Source organism: Pempheris klunzingeri, chromosome 21, assembly GCF_042242105.1.
Source record: "Pempheris klunzingeri isolate RE-2024b chromosome 21, fPemKlu1.hap1, whole genome shotgun sequence".
Classification (NCBI taxonomy): domain Eukaryota; kingdom Metazoa; phylum Chordata; class Actinopteri; order Acropomatiformes; family Pempheridae; genus Pempheris; species Pempheris klunzingeri.
This window is the reverse complement of record NC_092032.1, coordinates 1676831-1703439: the sequence shown is the minus strand read 5'-3', so window position 1 is coordinate 1703439 and position 26609 is coordinate 1676831.

Genomic DNA, 26609 nt, shown 5'->3' with positions numbered 1-26609 from the left:
GTGTGTGTGTGTGTGTTCAAATGAGACAGTCAGTCACTCACCTTAGTCACTGTCGCCTGCCTCTGATATGATGTTTATGATGTAGACCGACTGATTCCACGTTATTTCATATCACCAATAGTCTTCGATATTTCGAGTTGCTATTGCGATATTGTAGGACATGAAGCACTAATTAATTTTTCATATTTTTTTATGAAGAAACATTTCAGTATTAGTTGAAAAACTGCTGTACACATACTGTCATATTAGACTACTGAACCTAGAGGCCAAAGTACTGGTTGTGCGGGCTTCGGTTTGGTTTGTTCGGATGTGCTCTTTTTGAACTTAAACACAAGCTTTCGTTTGAAATGCATTTTAATTTCTCCAAGCTATTTTGGATTAGTAGGACCTAAAAACTAAGCATCATCATTGAATAGGGATTATGTAACTTTATTTCAATAACTGGACTGTGAATCAGGTGGAATAGAATCTTCATCACTTAATTATTCCACACCAAGATCATCAGCATTACAACCTGAGCCCTCCACACCAGAGTTGTTGCTGCATTCAGCAGTCTTCCTGACTTTGACAGAGAAATATAACCTCGATAAGGATACATCAAGCTGGAATTGTCTGTGAATGAATCTATTAAAGATTTGGAGTCTGGATGCCTTACATTAAAGCAAACTTGATAGGCAACGGCTTAGCTAAGGCAGCTCAGGCTTTGGCGTATCTAATGATGTACATGAGTCTATAACAATGATGACAGAGCTTGATCTTTTGAAAAAGTTAACAGAAGATGTTGAAAAGTTAAAGCAATCCTGATGACCTCCTGCAAGACCTCCTGATAAAAGCAAGGAAACAGCTACAATGGCCAGTAAAGTAATTTATGAAGGACAGCCTGAAGATGGCGGAGCGAGAGGTAGGAGCTATTAATTTCTCCACAATTCGCCGCATCAAGCAGACCAAAGATGGAAGACAGAGGTCTTATCCTGTTGTAGCAAAGTTCACAACTCCATAATGAAGATTGGAGTAATGAATAAAGACAAAATAGGAAGAATCAGTTATCAGCCATTAATGGATACTTGGAGTCAAACAATATTACTAAAGGTAAATTCATGTGCACCTAATGGAGATCATTTTTCAGTACAATTGAGTAAATTACCAGAATACTGCAGCTCAACAATTATTCAAGGGTGGAGGGTTTAAATGCTTAAGTTAATGCTGACTTTCAGCCTCTTTAACATCTGGAGACATTACATGACTATGCCTTCTACTCGCACAGACATCAAACCTTCAAACCTCAAGAATCAATGTATTCTTGATCGCCTGAGAAATAGCTAGAAATGTGATGCCGAGTGTAATCCATCTGATAGTTAATCAGGAATCTGGAATGTGCACACAATAGAAACACTAGAAGGTGAATAACCCTCTGTTTGAACATTGATACTTTCATGGACAATAACAAGAACTCCATTTGTGACATTCCACTGCAATGGAGCTTTAAGGGGGAATTAGACAAAATAGGTACCTTTAAGAATAAAAAAGCAACGACAGGAAGGAAACAGATTGTTAACTGAAATTAGGCTGTTACAAAGTTCACTGTGGAATGAATACAAGGATGAAATATGACCAAAACTGAATATGATCCAAAGAGAGTAAAGTTGGAAGATTTAAGAAAAAATGTTAGTTTCAAGACTTAAAAAAAAACAGATCACTGGAAATATTATATCTTGTATTAGATTGAAGAATTACCACTGATCCAGATCAAATAAATAAAACCTTTACAAGCCTTTATGAAAATCCAGATCTGCTAATGTAAGAAACTTATTCCGTATCAATCAATATCAAAAAAGCTCCTTCATTCGGCAGCACTATGTACTTCAGATACTGAAAAGCCTTCTATCGAGTTGAATGGCAGATTATGGTCGTTAACCTGCAGAGTTACATGTTTTAATTATTTTATGCGGTGGATCAGGATGATCTACATGAAGCCCATGGTTTTAATAAACAACTTAATTTCAGATTCCTTTATTCTATGTTAGGGCACAAAACATGAATGTCCAGTTTCGGGACTTTTATTTAATCATTGGACCTTTAGCTGAGAAAATAAGATCTAATAAGAATATTAAAAGCATAAAAACTGGAAGTCCAACATATCATCCTCATCCTGACAGACGTGAGCTCCTGATTTTATATCAATCCAGATTATTAGATTATCTGATTATTATTCAGTATGGCTCATTCTCAGTTCTAGACTATACACCAACTCGGAAAGACTGAATCACTGACGCAATAGAAATGATTAAGTTGGAAAAAGTAGCTTTCAGACTGCAGAATAATGAGGCAGAATATGCTGACACACTTGTTTATAGATTGGCTGACTGGCTACGTTCTGTCTGCACTGCCAATAAATAAAAAAGCAAACATTAATGTTTAATGTCATATTGTTAATGTCTGTTATTTCAAACATCACGAGAAAACAGATCACCAGCGTCTCCAGCGACATTCTGCAGTGACTTCTCTCCTGTCTTATGGGAAAGTTGGTTTGGTTGGAAAGCTGACTGTAGCTGCTCACATCACAGCCTTCCTCCTCATTCCTCCTCCAATAACTCCTCTGGCAGTGGTGGAGTGGAGCCTTGTGGAGCCTTGTGGAGCTTTTAGCCCACAAGTTCAAGGCCAAATAGCTCTGCAGCAAGAGGTTCTGCTCAAGGATGAGGAGAGATGCAGTCACAGAAATACAAATTGCTGGCTGCGTAGCAGTGACAGGAAGGATCTTTTGTCCTGCCATCACTCTGCACAGCTGCTTTTCACCAAGTGCATTTTAGGAGAGAAGGCTTCTCTTCATGAATAATCATACCAGAATATCCCACGAAGTCCATCAAACTAAATGACAAAATGATGCTGTTTGTCACTGCCTTCCGAAATCGATATGACCATTACAGAAACGTTTTTCTCATGCGCTTCCCTTTTTGCTTAGGTTTGGTTGGGTTTCAGCGCAAAAACACTTAAGCTTTGAGGTCATGGTTTTAAAAAGATATAACATTGGAAGTCTGTAAATTATAACAAATGTCCAATATGATCTTAAACGTTGATACAAAAACATGCTATGCTGCATGATTTACAGTTTGGACTGGTTATCTGTCAAAGTTCATTGGCAGTCAGGTGTTAAAGTGTAGGGATAAAATCTCATGATTAGTTAAAAAAATGAATCTAAAATGAGAAATAAGAGCACAGCTTCTATGCTCCTACAGAAGTCCTACTGACAGGACAAAAGACCCACTTTAGATATGAAAACAGAATTCCATTAAATACATTACTTTGAAAATCTTGCTTGACACAAAAAAAGAGCGTCGGACTCAACTGGACAGCATCACTGAAATGACACCCACAATGGTTGGCTGCTATCGCTTGCTTATTTATACAAGAAAAATAATAACATTATCAACTACCACTAAGATATGCTGACCTGACACCAACTCATTTTTCAAGCGATTTCACTAAAGCAGACAAATTTCATAGTCATAAAATCACAAGAGTTTTGGTAGAGTCGGTCCAAGTTTGCATCATCTTGATCGTTTAGTGTAAGATCTCATCTAGACCTTCCAATAAAATCAAACGTGTTTCATATTATCGTACGTTTTTAGTCTGGGCTCATGCAAATAGCCAACACCAGTGACCAAACGGGACATAGCACGCCGGGTAGATAATAAACATGAAGGGGACTCTGGGGTGACGCAAGAAGGTGAACAAGTCTCCGTTCTTTTGGACTGTGGAAAAGGAGGAGAAGCTGATGGAGCTGTGGAGTGAAGGAGAATGCCTCTCTGACTTGTCCTCCTCTTTGTACTACATGGAGATGGGGAAAGAAGAGCAAAGAAATTGCTGCAGCCCTCGAAATCCACAGTGGGTGTGCGGTTCAATCCCCGGCCCCTCCAAGTCCGAATGTCAAAGTGTCTGCGTGTCAAGTGGGAAGACACTGAACCCCAATTTGCTCCTGAAGCAGCTTCAATGTGTGAATGTGTGTGAAATAATAGTCTCCTGTATGAATGATGTGTGAATGAGGAGAATGTAAAAGCTCTTTGAGTAGTCAAAATGACTAGAAAGGTGCTATACAAATACAGACCATTTACCATTTATGTTATGCTTTGTAGCTAGCTAACTACCGTCTCCAACAGGATGTTATTTTCAAGCTAAAATTACATTCTGAATGTTTGCTATGAGCCTACAAGCCAACTGTATGTTTCAGCTGAAGATTTCTACCTTGATCCAAATAAATCTGTCTGCAGTGCTTCTGATGCACTCCTGAGTGACCCGATGAAGCTCAGGTTGTCCTCCTCATTTGACATTATCTGGACAGCTTACGTAAGTGTTCCACTTTGCTATGCTGTGTGCTTTATTTTTAAGAGGAGTTTTGATATTTTTTAAATATAGAAGTAAAGGTCTTGTGGTATTCATGAAATATAAATGTTCAGTCATGAGGATTTTATGTAATTTCATTGTTTAGATAGAAATACTGGAAAATCATGCAAATAGTGACCATGCAAAATCCTCAGTCTGCGACTAAAAACTCCCTCCTGTATTTCATTTTTTAATATGTAGAATATACCACGTTGATGTGTTCGATTACACACAACAGTTTAACTACCGAATGTTGGAAGGTTAAGTTTCAGTGCTATACTACCATATGTCTTAAGGAGTGGGTCCTTCGGATATATTATTACTTTGTATTCATGGTACAATAACATCAACAATAAAAAAAAGACCATATAAGTCTAGCACAACATATCTGAGAGCAGGTGTAAAATTCTCCATGCAGAACAGATCTTGTTCTCAGAAACACAACTATCTTAACTCTCTTAAACACATCAAATATCTAAGTATTGGGAGGAGTTGGAGTTTCATTTGTATAAAATTCTATACTAGTAACAAGATTCCTAATTTATTAAGCAGATTTATCAGCTGCTCAGTCATTCTGAGGCTGAACACATCCTTAATGGCTACTCAGAGTCCAACTAAGCCATCAGTGGCAAAAGAAAGGGCTATGTGCAAAGCAAACCCTTTGTAATGTTTGAATGATGCAATATATCTATTGTTGATCATGATTATAATATTGATATAGAATCTGTTTCTGAGGGATCATGTTTACCATTGTGTGTGTGTGTGTGTGTGTGTGTGTGTGTGTGTGTGTGTGTGTGTGTGTATGTGTGTGTGTGTGTGTGTGTGTGTGTGTATGCACATGTTGGGGGATGGGATGGATGGAGGGACTGCATAACATATATTTGTATTCATGTCTGTTTTAAGAATGTATTTGTGTACTTCTGCCCCTTGATCAGCTGAATTTCCCTCTCTGGGATATAAAATGTACCTGATCTAAACCTTAGCTTAGCTTAGTTTAGCTTGCCTCACCTCACCTCACCATACCATACCATACCATACCAAACTTCGCCTCGCCTCGCCTCGCCTCGCCTCGCCATGCCATGCTATACCTCATCTCACCTCACCCATGATATTCTTCACTGTGCTTGACATCTCTGATGTTGCACTACATTTAGGACCTGACTCAGAGGAAATCAAAGACGATGGCATGGTCACCCTTGATAAGCTGTGGTACATGAGACATCTATAAGACCTCAATGTGGAGAAGACACTTGTGATCTGCTTCTGCCCCCTTTTATTATTATTATTATAATTATTAAAGTCTTTGAAAGTCTCTGACTGTCAGCATGTGGGTCTATTCCCTCTTTCTTGCTACCAGCTGTGACGATGCTGTTTAATGTTTTGTGGCTGACTACGCACAACAAGCCACATTGCTTTTGAGTTCCATTATACTGGGTGACAGCAATCCTAACTTCTGTGTGCTAAGCCAGCTCATGTTAGTTACTAAAAGTTACTTTATTATAGCTTTAAGTGATTTTTGATGGATTCAGATGTAAGTGAGGCTTTCCACAGTGTTTCTTTCATATCCAACGTCCTGCTCTTGCATTTTTGGCTCTGGAATAGCAAAAAATCCAGTTTTTTAACGACAAAGCTTTTTCACCAAACATGAAGTGAATTTTTCCTGCAAGCAAATTGCATAGAAAGTCACTGCAAACATGCAAATAGATCAGAGAGGACACAAAATTGAATTGAATTGAATTGAAAAATCACAATGCCTGATGCAAAATTGGCAATATTTAAAATTTGTGCAAGTTGAAAATCAATCAATCAGAGACTGTGAATGTATATCTTTCAGGATAATCTAAACGCTTTTAGGTTGTCGTGACATCCTGACATTGTTTCGTTGAATTAAACATGGAGCTGGTGTCTGGGGGCATTACCACGTTGCACACACACAGAGACTGGACAAAAGAAGAGAGGGCTTGGAGAAAAATCAGCGAGAAAGTTGGACTACTGGTAAAATTTTGCAAATGCATGTCTGTTACCTGATAGTTAGTCACCATGTTAGTGTAAGCATTAGCCTAGTTAGCAATAGGCTCACAAGCTGGTTCTCTCAACATTGTGTTTACTCACAGGAACTTGAATAATTCCATAATAATTCGTGGTATCAATCAGCAAGAGCCACAAGTCCAAGCTGTTCTCTGGGTGCAGCAGCCCATACACCTTGCATCCCACCCAGCTCATCCCTTCCAGAGCTCCTGAAGCACCTTGTAACTGCTGTTTTGAAAAAACATATATAGATACAGGTTACATATTCTCTCCATTCTGGCCTGTTCAGCCCAGCCAGCACTGAGGACTCTCCTCCCTTTTCCTTGCTTTTGTCCACAGCCACAGAGCTCCATAACCCAGCTGAGAGGGCCAACAGCCGCAAACCCTGGCATGTGTTCCCTCCAAACTCTGTTGAATGTCAGCATCTAATGAGCACACAAGCTAAATTAGCTCACTCATCGGATCGAATCTGTCTTGCTGTCTATCTGCGTGTGTGAGTGAGTGAGTGTGTGTGTGTGTGTGTGTGTGTGTGTGTGTGTGTGTGTGTGTGTGTGTGTGTGTGTGTGTGTGTGTGTGTGTGTGCGTGTGTGTGTGCTATGAAGTTTACCCTACAACTCCACTCACAAGCACTTGCATGCACACACAGCCATTGATAATACACACAAAGGGAGCGATTGGTATAACAGGTGTGTTAATCAAATAACAGGTGTGATGGAAGATCACAACAACACAAACAATGTAACCAGAATGTAACCAAATATATCATTTACATTGTTTTTAAAAAATTCAGTAAGGAAAAAACAGAATCTAATGGTGTAAACTGGAGTGAACACTTTATTTAAAATATATTGAGGAGGAATTGGAACCTAATGTGTCGACAGGGTTTGCTGTATGATAAAAAATAATAATTTTTTGGAAACTTTGAAAAACTTTGAGCCTGGAAAAGAAAAGATTGACACTTAATCTCTGGTCCAGGTTGGGGGTTTCCCTCCCACAACATTAATTGACGAAGCAGCAGCCAGGCCTGGGAGGATTGCCACAAAAATGCAAACGGTAAACAGATCCTTTATTTTCTGCTAATTTGAATGGTGTCTGAATGCAGCCCAGGTACAGTGTCTGTAAAAAGTCATCGCTCACGAACCTAGAAATCTGATAAAAAAGAATAATAACAATAGATAAATCAGGGTTGAGCGTAGATTTATGTGTGTCTTGTGTGGTTTGTGCCTGAATATACCATGGAGCGGAAAGTATGAGTGTGTGGGACAGATTGATGTTGGATGTGTGCATTAAATGTTGGCTTATTGCAACCTTGATCTTTGTTGGAGGATTCATTTGGTTTGCGATGAGAGAGAGAGAGATAATAACTGAGCAAAAAAGTAAGTAGGGGAGTGAAAGGTTAAATCTTTAATGTTGTAATGTTTAATGAGGAAGTGCATTTAAAGATAAAAACTCTGAGGAGCGTTGAAAGATTCGGGTTCATTTTTTAATGTTGGGGAAGTGTATTTAAAGAGTAGAAAAAGAGCCCGTAGAGTAAGTGAGAGAAGGAAAAAGAGAGGCGTCTCTGGTGTTGGGGAAGTGTGTCCAGAGACAGATTTTTTATAGATTCTCTGAAATACACTTCTACAATTCTCTATGAGGAAGGTACGAATTGCAGGAAATAATATGTAGGTCATAATAATGTTGTATCGGGTCAAGCGAGGCACAGTTGTCATTTGTTTTATGTGTGTTGTGATATGAAGTTAAGAGATTAGACTGCATGACGGTTAAAGCCCCTATGGATACTGCTTTCCCCTCCTTTTAGGTAAAAGGACAAAATAGGTGGAAGGTCTGCATGGGTAGGGTAGCTGACAGCACCTACGGATAGCGCTTTCACAACCTAGATGAGAGGTCTGCATGGGTAGGATAATTACGGATACCGCTTTCACAGTACATGTGAAAGGTCTGCACGGGCAGGTTAGCTGAATTTGTGCGCATCGCCAGAGGACAGCGATAGTCACCAGAAGAGCGACAGGTCATAGTGCACAGAATCGCTGAAGAGTAGCGATAGAGTAGATACAATTGCATGCATTGACAGGGAACGTATACTGGCCAGAGGGAAAGCAAAAGAGAAAAACAGAAAAAAAGAGAAAGACAGGTGTAAGACAGCTGAGGAGTTTGTGTGCAGAACAGAGTGTGTGAGAATAACGCCGTGAGGGGGAGTGAAAAGGAAAAAATGAGACTAAGGACAGCAGAGGGAGAGTAGATTTACAGCTTCGCAGGGAGAGTGAAGTCAGAAGTAGAGCAGAGAGTTGAAGGAAAAAGTGTAATAAGAGCGCTGCTAAATCTTTACTGAAAAACTCTCAATCAGCAGCAGAGTAGAATAAATGAACAGAAATTAATATAACAAAATAAGAAGTTTATTGACTATTAAAATTGAGACTTTAAAACAGCTAAAAAGAAAAAGGACATATAGTCCTAAGGATATTAACACTGTTAGGATTATTATTGTTCCTTAGTGGTGTTTTATGGAGGCTGGTGGAAGATTTAACATCAATCAATCTTTATTTATATAGCGCCAGTTCATAACAGTGTTATCTCAAGACTCTTTCCATAAAGAGCAGGTCTAGACCAAACTCTTTAATTAGAGAGAGACCCAACGATTCACGAATTCAACATTAAGGATTCAAGAATCCCCACATGAGCAGCATCAGATATTATATTAGGAAACAGTGGCAGGAAGAACTCCCCTTTAACGGGAAGAAACCTGGAACAGAACCAGGCTCAGAGGAGGGGGGGCTTTCTGTCAGGGTCCATGTTGGGTGGAGGTTAGACAGAGAGAGAGAGAGAGAGGACAAACAGCAACCAAAATAATAGCCGCAACTATAGTGCTGACAATAGGAATGTGACTAATGGTTAACAATATGGTAACATTGAAAAACATGACAATAGTTAATATATGAATGATAATAACAGGACTAATATCAGTAAAAAGTGTCGGTGGCTGACGATCCTCAGCAGTGATTCATGAAGCCAGAGAACCACAGCAGGAGAACCAGGACCAGGATCCACAGGAACCAGAGAACCACAGCAGGAGAACCAGGACCAGGATCCACAGGAGCCAGAGAACCACAGCAGAGAACCAGGACCAGGATCCACAGGAACCAGAGAACCACAGCAGGAGAACCAGGACCAGGATCCACAGGAACCTGAGAGATGAGAAAAGCACAGAAAGGCTCCGGGGAAGATACCAAGTTAGTAACAGACATTAAAGAGACAGGAAGCATAAGGATGGAGAGGACAGTACTCTCGTCAGTACACGAGCAGCAGCTTTCTAGACCAGCTGGAGAGTCTTTAAGGACTTATTGGCAGCTTGATAATAAGGAATTGCAATAGTCCAACCTAGAAGTGACAAATGCATGGACACATTTTTCTTATACAGGATGGGCCTGATTTTAGCAATATTATGTAGATGAAAAAAGGCAGTCCTGGAAATGTGTTTTATGTGGGAGTTAAAGGACAAATTCTGATCAAAGATAACTCCCAGATTCCTCACAGTGGAGCTGGAGGCCAGAGTAATGCCATCCAGAGCAGCTATACTGTTAGAAAATGTGTCTCTAAGGTGTTTAGGGCCAAGCAAATTAACTTCAGTTTTGTCTGAGGCTCATCCAGGACTTTATGTCCTTAAGGCAGACTTGGAGTTTAGTCAACTGACTGGATTCATCTGGCTTTATTGATAAGTATAATTGGGTATCATCTGCGTAGCAGTGGAAATTAATGGAGTGTGTCCTGATAATATTATCCAGAGGAAGCATATATAAGGTAAATAATATCGGTCCAAGCACCGAACCTTGTGGAACTTTAGTGTGGACAGAGGATTCATTGTTAACGTGTACAAACTTAGATCGATTTAATAAATAGGACTTAAACCAACTTAATGATGTGGTGGTCAGTGGTATCAAACGCAGCACTCAGATCTAACAAGACAAGTATAGAGAGAAGTCCTCTGTCTGATGCCATAAAGAAGTCGTTTGCAACCTTCACCAGTGCTGTCTCTGTGCTATGGTTTGCTCTAAAACCTGACTGAAAATCCTCAAATAGACTATTAGAATTTAGAAAATTACACAGCTGATTGGCTACAACTTTCTCAAGGATCTTAGAGAGAAAGGTAAGGTTGGATAAAGGTCTATAGTTGGCTAATACACCTGAATCAAGAGTAGGCTTTTTCAGAAGAGGTTTAATTACTGCTACTTTAAAGGACTGTGGTACGTAGCCTGTTAGTAAAGACTGATTGATCATATCCAGTAAGGATGTGTTAATTATGGGCAGGATTTCCTTAAGTAGCCCAGTAGGAATGGGGTCTAGGAGTCAAGTTGACGGTTTGGATGAGGAAATTATTGAAGCCAATTCATAACTAAATATTAAATAAGTATCTAAGATACATAACATAATAATATTAAGTGAATTGTAAAATAACATAATAATAATAAACTAGAAATAGAATAAAATAATACTAAAAGCGGATGGAAGAGGATAGAGGATAGGATAGAAGAGAATAGAAGTGAAGACGAAGTGTTAACATCAGATCACCACATAACAGAGGGAAGTAGAGACACAGGGGATCAGAACTCATTTTTGGCTTGAATGCACATATATAAAAGAGGAGGGTGTAGAGCATTGACAGACAGAACAAGAAATCAATAGCAGGAAGGAATAGAGGGGCAGTAGATCCACGGTTGGATATCACCATCTTCCCCAGAAAGTTAGAGTGGGAGACAGGTAAATTTGGGTACATTGTTAGAGAACCACAAGAGGACGGTTCTGAGAAGTTAGTATTTGATCCAGTAAAGGTTAAAAGGTTCAAGGAGGGAACTACAGCAAATAAAATACTGGTGTTAATTAGAACAAGACAGGAAGGCGAGCCAGAAATCCACAGACAAGAGGGTAGTGCTAAACAAGGTTACATTGGGTCAAAAGTAACAAAAACAGAGGGAATGATGACTCCACTGGAGCTGGTGGTAAGACAGCAGCCAGACCATGAAAAGCAGATTAGACTCTGCCTGTAAAAAATGGCATAAACGCACATCAGGAAAATTACAGTCGCCAATGGGTGGAACCTTTGAAGCAGCCTGTGCAATGAAGTGGAAGCTAACATAAAACAAAGCAAAAGACACAAGTGACGAGAGAGAGGGACAGCGAGCCAGGGAAACAGAGGAGTTAAGGTGGTTCAGACTGGCAGGACGCAGACGTGCTAGATGTAAAACAAATGCCAGCACTGCAGTGTAATGATAAGCTAAAGAATGAAGGAGGAGAAGGTAACCTATCAATGCCCACAGCTCCATGGCCTTTACGGCCGCCCCCATATTCACCTGACACCAAAATACAGACAGGACAATATCCAGTGTTAGGATTACAGAATAAGGCGGAGGGAGAGATGACAGGAACATTCACTTTAAACTGGAACTCACATTCACATAGTGAAGAAACAAGAAGGCAGACTGAGTGTGAGGAAGAAAATGAGAGCAGTGTAGAATGTTCAAGCACCGCCAGTGCCCCCAATGGGAGCTGGACAGCGAGTGCAATAAGAAAACTACCAGAGATCAGAGATCAAGATGCTGCAACCCAGACAGAGAGAGACAGGATAAGATATAGGAACATTAAAAATGCTGAGATGTCAGGAGACAGAAAAGACTATGAGAGGGCAGCCAAACAGTGAAACCATGCAGAGAGTGACAGAAGGTGGTACCAAGAGCTGATGGAGGAAAGACAACCAAGAAGTGAACAATGCAGATGAGCCTGTCAACACAGCAATTGCAGTAGATGACCAGTTTGAGGTGGGAGATCTGAGCCGAATGTTACAGCAACGAACTCAAACAGCTGAGGAAATATAGGAATGGTGCAATAAATCACAGCTTGAGCTTGGCAGTGTAGTAGCAGTTGCAGAGAGGATGAGGAACTGGAATGCCACCAGCAGTTGGATAACATGTAGAAAACACTCACAGACTTGGTGGAGCACCAGAAGAGTCAGCTGAGAGACACTAGCCAGGCATGATGCTCAGAAGTGAAACGGTGGTAGAATATGGGTCACCTCAGTGTCACCTCTTGGAAGAAAAAGTGGAAACCATGCTCCCATTAACGGCAAAGGGACAAAACCCAGCTCAATATGTGCCTTGGTCATTTTGTGACATGATTGGACTAACAGGAAGAGTGCCAGACCTTACTGAGGGAGCCAATAAGTGGATAACAGCCTTGGAAGAAAACACAGCTGGAGTGACATTGGCTTTGGGGGATGTCAAAGCATTACTCATGCACATTGCTGGAAGGCAGCCCACAGAGGAGATCTTCCATGATGCAGGCCTACCATTGGTAGTGACAGGTAACAGAGCAGACCACGTGGGAAATGTGGAAAGACTGGACAACAGAATAGCTAGGAGCAGCACATGAACCACAGCTGCTGCCACACTGCACGGTGATGTTTGATGAAAAACAGGAACATACAGACTATGGGGAATGCTGGAACGAGCTGATTAATGACAAAGGATTCTACATGGAGGCTCAGGACACTTCCACCCACACCGCAACAATGGTTTCAGGTACGAAACTCCTCTCCACATGTCATTCTCCCGATAGCAAAAGGACAAGAATCTCATGACCTTGGACCAATGGTGAAGACAGCATTGCAGATACAGGAATGGCAGTGGACAGATGACGCAGAAGGTGCTTTCCAGGCAATAAAAGGTGATATGAGCACTGCCCCAGCGTTGGGGAACCCTGACTACACTAAACCTTTCCACCTGTAGTTGCAGAGAGATCAGGATATGCATGTGCAGGTAAACAACCACTGGCCTTCTACAGTACGAAATTAGACAGCACTGAAGCAGACGTTCTACCCTGCTGTCAGGGGTTGGCAGCAGCAGTGACAATGGGGCAGCCAACCCTCTTATATACCTCCCGTCAATTGCATGCCCTCCTCACAAACTAACCCATCTAACACCTCACGAAATGCTTACAGGAAGACCAATACTGATCCCTTATTTACACGGACCATATGAAGGGCCGCCACTTGAGCAGTGAGAAAGAGAACTATTGCTATTTGCTATGCTATTTGCAACATCTAATGCAAATACAGAAAGTCATATTTCAACAGGTGAAAGCTGCTACAGAGGACAGAGAGGCTGACATCCCAGGCCAACTGCAGAGAACTGAACCAGGTGACTGGGTCTATGGTAAGAAGGTAAGAAAGTTTGGTTTCATTTAAACCACTGCTCAGAGACCCAAGTGGAGAGACAAGGACAGCAGCACGGACCAGAAAGGCACGGCGATGCCTCCCAACTGGAAGATAGACAAGAAGAGGGACGAGGGGATGGCGATGCCTCCCCACAGGGACCACAAGGAGACAGACTCTTACTAATACAGAGACTAATCGAGAGACAGAGGAATGAGAGTGGGAGCCCGACGAGTAGCGGGTCACTGGCAGCCAAACACAGTCAGTACAGTAGCACAGACAGAGAGAATGGCACACCAAGGCGAGATTCAGGGTCAAACCCAGGGGAAGGACCAAGTGGGGAACCAACCCCAGAGGAAGGGACATCAATAGGGACAATCCCACCATATGGAGATCCACTTGCATACTATAATTGGGCCCACCATCCTCATGAGAGGGCTCAGGAAAACCGCTGGATAGGTGGCCCAAGAGATCCAAGGAGGCAACCATCACGAGGACCTTGAGTTCCACCTGCACCAGTTGTCGAGAAACCGTTTCCACCAGTACCAGTAGTTTGAATTATTTCCTCCTTGATTCTAAAAATAATGAAGTAAATAAAGTCGTTTTCCATAGCGGAAGCGCTTTAACATTACATTCTCATCCACCCATTCACACATGATTCATACAGGAGGAATCTTAGTTGGAGGAGACTATTCTTTCACACACATTCACACACTTCAGGCTTCAGGAGCAAGTTGGGGTTCAGTGTCTTGCTCAAGCCACCGCCTACCCATGATTGAGAGACAACCCACTCTACCTCTGAGCCACACCCGCCCCAAAGAGGAAAACTGTGCATTGCATTACAAAACCTTTATTATTAATATGATACTATCATATTGTTTAGATTACTGAATTAAATCAAAGACAATTTTTACACAATAGGTACCTTTCAGGACACTCAAGGTCACTGTACATAAGCCAAAAATAATCAATAAAGTGTAAAACATAGACAATCAAAATAATACAAAGCATAAAAAAACAGTAGTAAAGTGCAGCAGTGAGGTCATTCCAGTCCCAGGATTTGATGGAATATGCCTGTCTGAAAAAGTGAGTTTTAAGGCGGGATTTGAAGGAGATGAGAGAATAGGAATGTTTTATGTCCTGTGGCAGAGAGTTCCAGAGGCGAGGGGACCGAGTGGCTGAAGGCTCTCGACCCCATGGTGGACAAGCGAGCAGGTGGGAGGGTGAATTGGATGGAGGAGGAGGACCTGTAAGGTACAGAGGGGCAGGTGGACAGGTAGAGCTGGGTGTCATCCGCGTAGCAATGGAACTGAATGTCAGGAGGGGTCCAAGCACAGAACCTTGGGGTACACCAGAAGAGAGGGGGGATGGCTGGGATGTAAATGTTTTCAGTTGAACTAACTGAGTACGTCCAGAAAGATATGATTTAAAAAGGCTGCACTCAAGTCGAGGAGGATGAGGATGGTGAGGAGTCCAGTGTCAGCAGCCATGAGGAGGTCATTGGTGATTTTGAAGAGCTGTTTCGGTGCTATGAAGTGGGCGAAAGCCAGACTGGAACTCTTCATAGAGGTTATTGGAAAAGAGGTGATCATGTACCTGAGATGCAACTGCTTTTTCCATGATGTTGGAAAGGGAGATTGGAGATGGGACGAAGGTTATTGAAATTATTGGGGTCAGCACCAGGGGGAGCACCAGGGGGAGCACCAGATGAGGCAACAATACCAGAGGTGAGAAAAGAATGGACAATAGCAGTTATTAGAGGGGTCAGAGAATGGATGGAGGCTTGAACCACAGAAGTAGGGGGGATCAAGCTGGCAGGTAGATGGCTTGGATTTGTGGATGAGGTCAGGTATATCAGCAACGGAGGGAAGTTTGAAGCTGGAGAGTGGATGGGAAAAAGGGATTTGGAAAACTGGGAAGGGTGAGGCGGGCTAGTTGCTGGTGAATACTGTCAATCTTTGAATTAAAAAATACCATAATTTAATTGCAGAAATCAGTTGAGTAGAAATGGGGAGGAAGGCAGTCAGATGGACGTAGTGTTTTGTTAACCAGAGAAAATAATGCTTGTGTGTTTCCATGACCTAGTCTGATTAAATCTGCATAGTAATTGGATTTTGCAATGGAGAGACAGTCCTTCTAGAAAACAATGTGATTCTTGAACATGCCCTTATGAACAGTGAGGCCAGTTTTTCTGTAGTAGTGCTGTACTGGATTTTTAAAAAAGGACACCATGTTGGCAACCACCACCGTCAGTGGTGTTGGGCCCCACCAAATGGTGAGGACTACATGTTTCTTTGTCTTTTGATCAAAGGGCTCCCTTTCTGAACTCAGTCTACCAGAGTCCTTTAGTTCCACATATATGTGCTAAGTGCATCCCAGGACCCAGCTTTCCAGCCACCATTGCTCAGTGTGTGGGACATGACCTTACAACCCTCACCCACTGCTCTTCCTCTCTCTCACTTCTCATCTGGACCCCTGAGGGTCCACCTCTGTTTTTCGCCTGGCTCTTTCCTTGTCTGGGCCCTGCAGGGTCCAGTCCCACTTCAGCTGTCAAAAAACCTTGGGAATGTATTGATTTGCTTTAATGTTCACAGAGTTTGATTATTGTGATGTGTTGTAGTTTACTGTGCAGCCATAAAGTTTAGTTGATGTTAGTTTGCTCCCACAGACACAGAGTCTACAGACTAACCATCCTCTCCTAACCTGGTACCTTTATCTACACACTACACACATACAGTTTTACAATAGGCCTCCACTGAGAGACAAAGCTAAGCTAACAGCTACAGCACTTAGCTTTCCTTTGTCTGCCTCTGACACACACACCACAGGGGTCTGGGGGCCAGTTTGTAGGGAGTCACCATTTGGTGCTCCCACCCTTTTGTGGTCCTCCAACTCTCACACACACACACATACACTCCCTATTGTTTATTAGCTAGGTACATTTAGTCAGATATATATACTATACTATACCTATACTCTGTGAAGAACTCCAAAAGCCTTCAACTAGTAATCAATATGGCAATTTAATTATTAATCATAATACCAAATTGATAGTTTATCAGGTTTGTCAGTTTATCAAGGTGGTGCCACAAACAAGGTTGACTCTACACTAAGTCCCATTATTATTATCCCATTATTAATTATCTTTGATAATTACTATTAAATAATTGCCCTAGAAATGGCACAAACCCCTACATGTTTTGGTGCCACTGTGTAGCTGAGTACTGAGCACAACAGCAGGCTTCATTCCAATTAGTATTGCAGCCGGTCGGCCGTAACCAGAAGAGGCAATGGTAATAGCCTTACCTATCTAGCCTTATTATATTAGCCTTTCCTATCTATATTGACCTCTCTCTTGTCTTTCAAGCTGAGAAACCTCCTCTGCCTTGTTGAACCAGCCTCCTCTGGCGTGTAACAATACATACGCACAGTAGGATGATGTCACGACATCATCTCAATGTTGTGGATGAGTGTATTTTAGAGCTTTATAGTCGGTACAATGGCTATCGCTCTCTGTGTCTGTTCGCTTTGAAAGAGCAATGGTCAATGAGGAAACTCAACTGACTGACGAATATTGTAGGGACATACTTCACTTCATCACTCATTCAGAGACAGATAGACTTAGAGCTAGCAACAGTTAAAAAGAGCTGCAGTGTTTTTTTCTTTGCATTTCAGAGCTTCTGTAATGTCCTCACTACTTTAAGACCGCCAGATAACATAATAGCGCTGTGTCTATGAAACTATAATTTCACCAGATGTTTACCATCAGCTTCAAAGTGCAATACTTACATTCAGGCAATGTGTCTGTCTTTGAATGTAGTTATAAAGTTTTTCCAAGTAAACGCAAATGCTGCCATCACTGATTTTTCCTGGACTATAATGACGTTTCAAGGTAGCATAAGGCATCAGGACCAAGCACAGCTCCACTACTACATTCTGCATCCTTCTGATGCTGTTACGGCAGTGCAGTGGGTTGGCTGGTTCAGGTTGGACTCCTACTGCAGCAGTGCTGATGCCATGCTACATCTCATTTAATAAAGAGTTTACTTCATTGTGGACATACTGTGCTCTGCAGAGGCAGCCCAGACACACACACACACACACACACACACACACACACACACACACACTCAGATAAACACAAATACTGATTTCTTATTGTGACAGTGTCTGTTTCATTTCTTGCCTTGCTTTCAATGCTAATGTTTAGTAGAAAAACAGCAGCTTCCTCCCTGTGGCGCTCCACCTGCCTCCTGCAATCAACCTGTTTGCACTGCTGCTGAAAACAATAGGAAAAGTTATTTCCCTGTAGTCTTACAAACAGAAAAAACATAAAAACCCAACAAAGCTTCCTCTAGCAGTGTTTTGCTCTAATCCACAGTGGAGCCATTTTGAGTTGTTTTCCTCTGCTTTACCAGTAGCATCACTAGCCCACCTCAATTAGTATCCCACAGGCTATGTGGCAAAGTAAAAAGCCACTTGTTTTAATCTGTGCACAGTAGGAGAGTGAGTGAAAAGATGATTTTCTGGTGGCAGCATGGGGCTGTGACAAACCTGAATCTCACTTACATGGTGGGGCTTGGCCGAATAGAATATCCAGGAATTCTTTATGCAACACCTATCATCAACACCCTATTAATTCTTTAATTTCACAGGTAATAAAGTGTAGTTAGAGGGCACAGCATGATGTCCGCATGCAACAATAAAACCATACTTTTTGTGTAGGGTTTTCTTTTGAACGTCTGGTGAGAGATGGGCACTTCTGTGCTGTTTTTGCTGTGTGTTCATTGACATTTGAAATAGAACACTCTGGGATGATAACTGAAAGTAACTGAAAGTGGGGAGATTATATTGCTAGGGGGAATGCAAATGTTGGGAGACCATTTACTTGGGAGAAGAGTAGCATGGCTTTGTTGATGGTGATAAAAAAATAAATACTGCTATAGGCGGTCAGGAAATGGGCTGGAAGCATTTGTAACCTAATGTTTTCACAGAAAATCATCATTACATCCACTGCTAGTAAATCACTGTCCATTTCTTATACCTCCCTACTATATTCATTACTATATTTGTTTCATTAAAGTATATAAACTACAAGAAAGAATCAGTAGATTGACTGAATGAGTGATGAATTGATTGTGACACACACACACACACACACACACTAGTACCTGAAAACTGAGACAAAAGGCAGTGGCCTGGGGAATGTAAATAACACATCATTAATTAGCAAACAGACTAAAACAACAAGGCTACCTAGATTAGCCAGAGCCAGATTAGCCAACAAAACACCAACATAGCAAAAAGTAGGATTAAAGATAAAGCCAAAAGCAAACATTCAAAGGCCTGGGATTTAGTGTCCGTAGTTTTATTATGTGGACGGAGAAATACTATGTATGCTAATTGCTAACGTAAAAGCTTAAGAGAAGGTCATTCATTCCTTGAGTGAGGAAATAGCAGGTGAGGAACGGTGACGAGGTAACTGGGAGATCTGGTAAAAGTAGGTGAACAGTGACCAAAATCTCACTACAGGAAGTGGCTGCTAACGTGGGGAGTGTTGGGAGACAGACCAATCATCTTGAGATGCCTGTGCCCCATTATGAATGGCTGTGGCACCCCACACTGTCTGTCTTGTCTGTTTTGTACTTTGTTTTGTCAAGCACTTTGTAACGTTCTTAAGAAAAGTGCTATACAAATAAGTTGTTACCCTACACATGCATGCAGGGCAGCGTGTGGTTCTCCGTGTGGCGCGGCTATAAGACTTGCTAGCAGTAGGAACAAAGGCAGGGATAGGGTGCAGCATCACGCTCCCATAGCCAGGGGAAAAATGCAGGATGCCTGCACAGGCAACACATGTAGTTCATCTATTCGCTTGGCTGATGTCAGTGCATGTCAGCAACACGATAGTTTTGAAAGATAGAACTTTTTAGTCAGCACACTCCAGGGGCTCTCCTGAGAGGCTCGGGAGCCTCTAAAACAGAGGCACCAAGATGGAGCTAAAGGTTTACAGGCAGGTCCTAGTTGGTGGGCTCCCTTCATAAATCTTCCTATTAGAGAATGCTGTCAAACTGGCATATTCCCAAAAGCCTCATGGCAGGCTGACATAGCAGCCAAATAAACTTCCCCACATTCTGCTGATTTTTAACTTCATACTTCCTCTAGGGGGTCCTACTAGAGCAGGTTTACATGGTTTAATGTTCAAAAATATTTTTCTCATGGCAGACAGCCTTTGTCTGAAAGCTCTGCTTTAGATGATCAGAACAATCTGCTGCTTTGCTCTCACCTTCAACATCCTCGTGTTAGCAGAAGCTGGTGTTAGTAAGGGAGAAAACAATGACAGTGAGATGAATTCAGGAGGTTTACAGTGCGTGGGGACAGTCGGCCTGCTGAAGGGCTGGAGGAGGTCACATGATCAACAAATCCCCTTATGACATCATTAGGGGAGCCAGATCTAAATGGTGTGTTTTCACACAGGTTTGCTGAAAGATGGAGTACAAGAAAAAGAGAAGACAGTCTTAACGCATAGTTTGGTGGTCTTGAGGAATAACAGGGACACATGTATATGTTGAAAAGACATTAAAGAGTGCATCCTGCATAGTATGGCAAATTGTAAAATGGTAAATGGTCTGTATTTGTAAAACGCCTTTTACATCACATCCTCATTCACACATTCATACAGGAGGAATCTAAGTTGGAGGAGACTATTCTTTCACACACTGAAGCTGCTTCAGGAGCAAGTTAAATTAACGATAACCTGCTGCTGTCTCTCTCTGATCAGGAGTAATGAGGCTGAATGGGGGGAGTGCATAAAACAGCATGTTTGGCCATTGATGAGTCAATGCAAGTTCCCTCACCCAAACAGTGTGAGATGGGAGCAAAATATCTCTACAAAGCCCTTGCAGCTTCTCCTGTGGCTTCTGTAAACAGCATAGCATTGAAACTCGCTGGTGTCACTGTAAGCTGAAGCCTGAAACCCTTGGTAACTGTTGTGAACACCCAGGAGTGAATAGCGCATGCTTGTGTCCCTCCACAACTGTGAATGGGGTCAACATTGTGGGCCACACTGCTCTGACTGGGACAACGGAGGAGTTCCTCTCCTCAACTTGGCGCTAAAAGGAAAAAAAATGCTCTGTCCCCTGGAGGCTCAGAGCAAGAATCTGAGTGCTGACTTCTCCTCACCTACAAGGTTCTTAATGTTCAGGCTCCATCATATCTTAAAGAACTCATAGTACCGTACTACCCCACTAGAGCACTGTGCTCCCAGACTGCAGGCCTACTGGTGGTTCCTAAAGTCCTCTAAAATAGTGATGGAGCCAGAGCTTTCAGCTATCAGGCTCCTTTCCTGTGGAATCTCCTTCCAGTTTGGGTTCGGGGGGCAGACACCCTCTCTACATTTAAGAGTAGACTAAAAACCTTCCTTAGTGATAAAGCTTATAGTTTAGGGCTTCATGTCTCTTTAATGTCTGTTACTAACTTGGTATCTTCCTTTCTGTGCTTTTCTCATCTCTCTGGTTCCTGTGGATCCTGGTCCTGGTTCTCCTGCTGTGGTTCTCTGGGTCCTGTGGATCCTGGTCCTGGTTCTCCTGCTGTGGTTCTCAGGTTCCTGTGGATCCTGGTCCTGGTTCTCCTGCTGTGGTTCTCTGGTTCCTGTGGTTCCTGGTCCTGGTTCTCCTGCTGTGGTTCTCTGGCTTCATGAATCACTGCTGCAGATCGTCAGCCACTCATCATGTTTTTCAATGTTACCATATTGCTAATTTATTAGTCACATTCAGTGCTATAACTGCTGTTAGTATTTTGGTTGCTGTTTGTTTTCTCTCTCTCTCTCTCTCTCTCTCTCTCTGTCCATCCTCCACCCAACACAGACCCCGACAGAAAGCCCCCCCACATCTGAGCCTGGGTCTGTTCCAGGTTTCTTCTTGTTAAAGGGGAGTTCTTCCTCCACTGTTTCCTAATCTAATATCTGATGCTGCTCATGTGGGGATTCTTGAATCCTTAATGTTGAATTCCTGAATCGTTGGGTCTCTCTCTAATTAAAGAGTTTGGTCTAGACCTGCTCTTTATGGAAAGAGTCTTGATATAACGCTGTTATGAATTGGCACTGTATAAATAAAGATTGATTGATTGAAATTGATAAAAGAGCATTGGGTCAATTCACTTGTTTTGGAACAATGGATCCACAAACCTGAAGGCAGAGGAAGAGAACACAGGAAAGGAGGTGGAGGAAGAGGAAGGGCACGGACAAAATGACAAGTAGTGTGTGATGATATGCAAATACATTTGACCATGTTCTTGTCCATGGCATATCGTCTAGTGAAGCTGGGTGAAGAGAATCAGAACTGCTTTACAGTAGCCTCTATAATATGGACTGTTAAAGGAAAACAGATAGGTCGTCTATATACTGCTCTCTACTGTAGCTTTTAGAGCTGTACACACAATGCTGTCACAGCACCAATGCTCGTTTGCTGTCTGAAATACGTTGTAGTACTGTACCACATTACATCCAGTTAATCTTTACTTATGCTCCCGTATTGTAAAATGATTTACTGTAATCTACTATGCATTTCTACTTTTGCAGAACAGAGAGACAACAACCTGATGGAAGCAGGATAAGAATGAAACAGGCCAATCATGTTCCTTTCCAAACGAACTCCCATAGAATCACAGATCAGTGCTTGAAATCTGTGCAGATGTTGTTTTTCCATACTCAATCATGTACTTCAGGACAGTGAGTATTACAGCAGTATATAATGTAGCATAGGCTATTTGGTGGCCTACTTTTCAGAGTAGTGATTTACTGTGCTGTTTCATCTCATTTGTATAGAATCTTCGATAATGATGCCAGACACTCATCATGAAGTAATCTTTGTTACTGAAGCAGGAGAAAAGGCAGGATTATTATGGGTCTCCAGGCCATTGGGAATGTCTCTGGTCAGTGTTACCATGCGTGCCACCATCAGCCACTGAGGGGTCATCCACTGCCATACCACCCTTGGTCCATACAACACCGTGCATCTGCTGGCTTTCCTCGTTACGATTAGACATACAAGGTTTTTTTTTTTGTGGTGTTTTCTGTGGTGTTGATGAGATTTCTGGACTGACCTGACTCTGACACTGGGTGCTGAAAAGGTGATTTCTTTAACAAACTTTTTTCAAAAGAGATTATAATGGTAAATAATATTACTACTACTACTATTACTACTATTATATCACCATTAAATGGTAAATGGTTTCAGTTTCTTGCCCAAAAACACTTTGACTTGGAGGAGCCGGTGATCGAACCACCGATCAGCCATATGTGTGTATATATATATATATATATATATGGCAGATGTATGTATATATAAATATAATAATTTGAATTACAAGAATAAAAGGTATCATGTGCACGAATGAACAAAAACAAGAAAACATGCTGTTGCCACGTCCGAGGCCTCAAAGTAGGGAGTGAAGAGAGAGCGATAGAGAGAGAGACGGAGGCAGAGAGTAGTTGGCAACTGCTTTTTAAAAGGAAGGTACAGCACCAGGCCCAGGTGCGGCTCAACCAATGGCAACCTGCCAAAGACAAAGACAAAGCAAAAGAAAAAACAGGGACACCTAGTGTCCAGGTGGAGGGGTTGTCACAATATATATATATATATATATATATATATATATATATATATATATATATATATATATTGTGACAACCCCGTACAATAACAAATTCAAAAAAATATTTGTTTGTCTTTGTCTTTATATTGTTTGTAATGTAAAGAGATTGTCATAAGTGCCATGACTCATTGCAGCAGCAGGTTTTTACTGTAGCGTTCTGAATTGATCTCACTGCTGTGTACTGACTGTAGAGTATGTGTATTTGATGGCTTTTATGAAATGTCTAGTGGCAAAGTTTGATTTAAATGTAAGATTAAATGGTTTTGAGTGGAGAGTTGGGGTTTGACATCTAAATGTTAAGTTTGTGAGGATGAATGTAAAGTTATGCATTTGTGTTAAGAGCTTTGGGAAATGGAGCAGATATGTATTTTTTAAAAATCTTTATTTAGTCAAGCAGTCTCATTGTGATTAATATCTCTTTTACAAGAGAGACCTGAGAACAAGCAGCATTCACAAAAACATTCACAGAAAACACGCAGTACAAAACACAAAACAAACAGAAACAGAAATTCAGACCATACAAAATTACACTATAACAAGAAATAAAGAGTGGTCACCTGAAGCAGTTACAAGAATCAGACTTCAGGTAACAAGATTTTAAATTGAGTGACTCCAGTTTGAGGGCAGATTGTCGCTCATTCTGTTTAAAAGGTGAATAATAGCTGAACCCAGTTCTGCCAACGTTAGTACGGGTGTGAGGGATTCAACAGCAGAGTTTTGTAAATGAACAACATGAGATGACTGTTTCTTCTTGTCTGTAAGAAAGTCCATCCAACCTTCTGTTACAGAGAACAACGATGAGCCCTGAATCTGTCATTTGCAATAAAGCGTAAACATTTCCAGAAATGTATCTTGGAAATAAAGAAATCATTTTCAAAACCAGCTCCACTGATGTAAATTGAGAAACATTTTTACCAAAGCTGAACTTTACCATGGAATACAATAAGTTCATGCAGGCTGCACAGGCACCTGTTGTGTATAGGGCCAGGAACACACAGCCTACTTCAACCAAGCACGATATGCAATTATATGTCTTTTTGCCATTGAATGATCAATCAATCAATCAATCAATCTTTATTTATATAGCGCCAATTCATAGTAGCGTTATCTCAAGACTCTTTCCATAAAGAGCAGGTCTAGACCAAACTCTTTAATTAGAGAGAGACCCAACGATTCAGGAATTCATCATTAAGGATGAAGAATCCCCACATGAGCAGCATCAGATATTAAGAACTCCCCTTTAACGGGAAGAAGCCTGGAACAGAACCAGGCTCAGGAGGGGGGGGCTTTCTGTCAGGGCCCGTGTTGGGTGGGGGTTGGACAGAGAGAGAGAGAGAAACAGCAACCAACATACTAACAGCAGCTATAGCACTAACAATAGGAATGTGACTAATAATGAGCATTATGGTAGCACTGAAAAACATAATGAGTGGCTGACGATCCTCAGCAGTGATTCATGAGAACCACAGCAGGAGAACCAGGACCAGGATCCACAGGAACCAGAGAACCACAGCAGGAGAGCCAGGACCAGGATCCACAGGAACCAGAGAACCACAGCAGGAGAACCAGGACCAGGATCCACAGGAACCTGAGAACCACAGCAGGAGAACCAGGACCAGGATCCACAGGAACCAGAGAACCACAGCAGGAGAACCAGGACTAGGATCCACTTGAACCACAGAACCACAGCAGGAGAAGAACCAGGACCAGGATCCACAGGAACCAGAGAACCACAGCAGCAGGACCAGGACCAGGATCCACAGGAACCTGAGATCACTGGTTGAAGCCAGTGTCCTCTGGCTGCAGTGAGTGTTTACACGATGGCTCTGGGTTGTTACATGATGTTCATCTTGCAAATATAATGTCCAAGAACAGTTTTATTAAAACAGGGGCAGAAGAGAAACAAATGCCATGTTTTCACTATCCTAACACTAATTGTCATTAGTGTTTCTTGTCCTTCTCTGTACTATAGTGTGTGATTTGAAGAGCCACAGTGCACTGGCAGTTAACCAAATCAAATCAAATTCCAATGAACTGCACTGTGCTATTCAAATGTCTCTGTGGGGTTTCCCACAGAAATCAAATGTTACTCCTCTGGGCCAGTGGGTTCAGCAGTGCATTCATCCATATATCCAGATCAATAGCCCTCAGTAAGAAACAGTGCAGTTGTCGAGTGATTCTTCTCTCCTGGTCAGGATATTGACACTCGATCGCACAAATAGATGTTGTGGACAATTGATTAAACTTTTGCAGCTGAAACACAGCCGTATTTCTTCGAGACATTTAGCATTTGATTGCAAACATAATTTCTTCTAAAATACACTGAGAGCAGGTTAAGTTTGTTTAATTCAAGCAGATGAGAGCACCTTGCCAAAGTCACATGGCCGGACACAGCAGTCCAAGTAGATTGGAACGTTTGGACAGTTAGTAGATTAAAATGCCACGCACATCTGGACAAGGTGACATGGGTGTTATAAAGAGCCTATGCCAGTGGCGTTCCACGCATTAAGACTGTATCCTGTGATACTATGTGTGTGTCTGTGGAAGAGTCTACAAGTGTGAATAATAGAGAGAATACAGTTCTTCCATTTCTGCATACAGTGCATGCATTGTTGGTTTTACAACTAACAGATGATACATACAGATCATGCTCTTCACACCGGGGTGCAGCGCCGGTTTCAGAAGTAAGGACACACCAGAAAGTCATGGATCAAAAAGCCATGACTTTATGGTAATACAGTTATATGGGATCTAAAGATGTTGATATGGGAAGCAGGAACTGAAGTCAATGAAAGCTGAAAATGTTTCAGCTTGAATAAAGAGTTGGTGAATATTCTTGGGCTGCACAACAACAACTCCTCTGGGGTTAGTGAGCATGACTTTAGGGACGATATGTCAGTCTTTCAGCCATTCCACCACTTTGGTCCAATATCTTTTCAATAATGGGATGATTTAACCAAGACATTTTGTACAGACATTTAAGTTCCCAAAGGATTATAATGACTTAGCTGATCCTGGCTGTTCCACTACCAGCACCAGCAGGTGACATTTGTGGATTTTTTTTTTTTTTTTTTGTGAAACATCTCAACAAATACTAGATGGTTGCCATGGAATTTGGTGTAGACATTCCTGTTCCCTTCAGGATTAATTGTAATGACTTTGATGATCCTTTAACGCTCATCTAACGGCATCATCAGCTCAGAGTTTACTCTGATTCATGACCAAACAAAGGAGGTTCCCATCACCTTGTCGTTTTAAGTGTTACGCCCCTGAAAACAGGAAGAAATAATCACAGACTGATAACTTGTCGTTTCCTCAATGACAACTTTTACTGAAATGAATAACCACATAT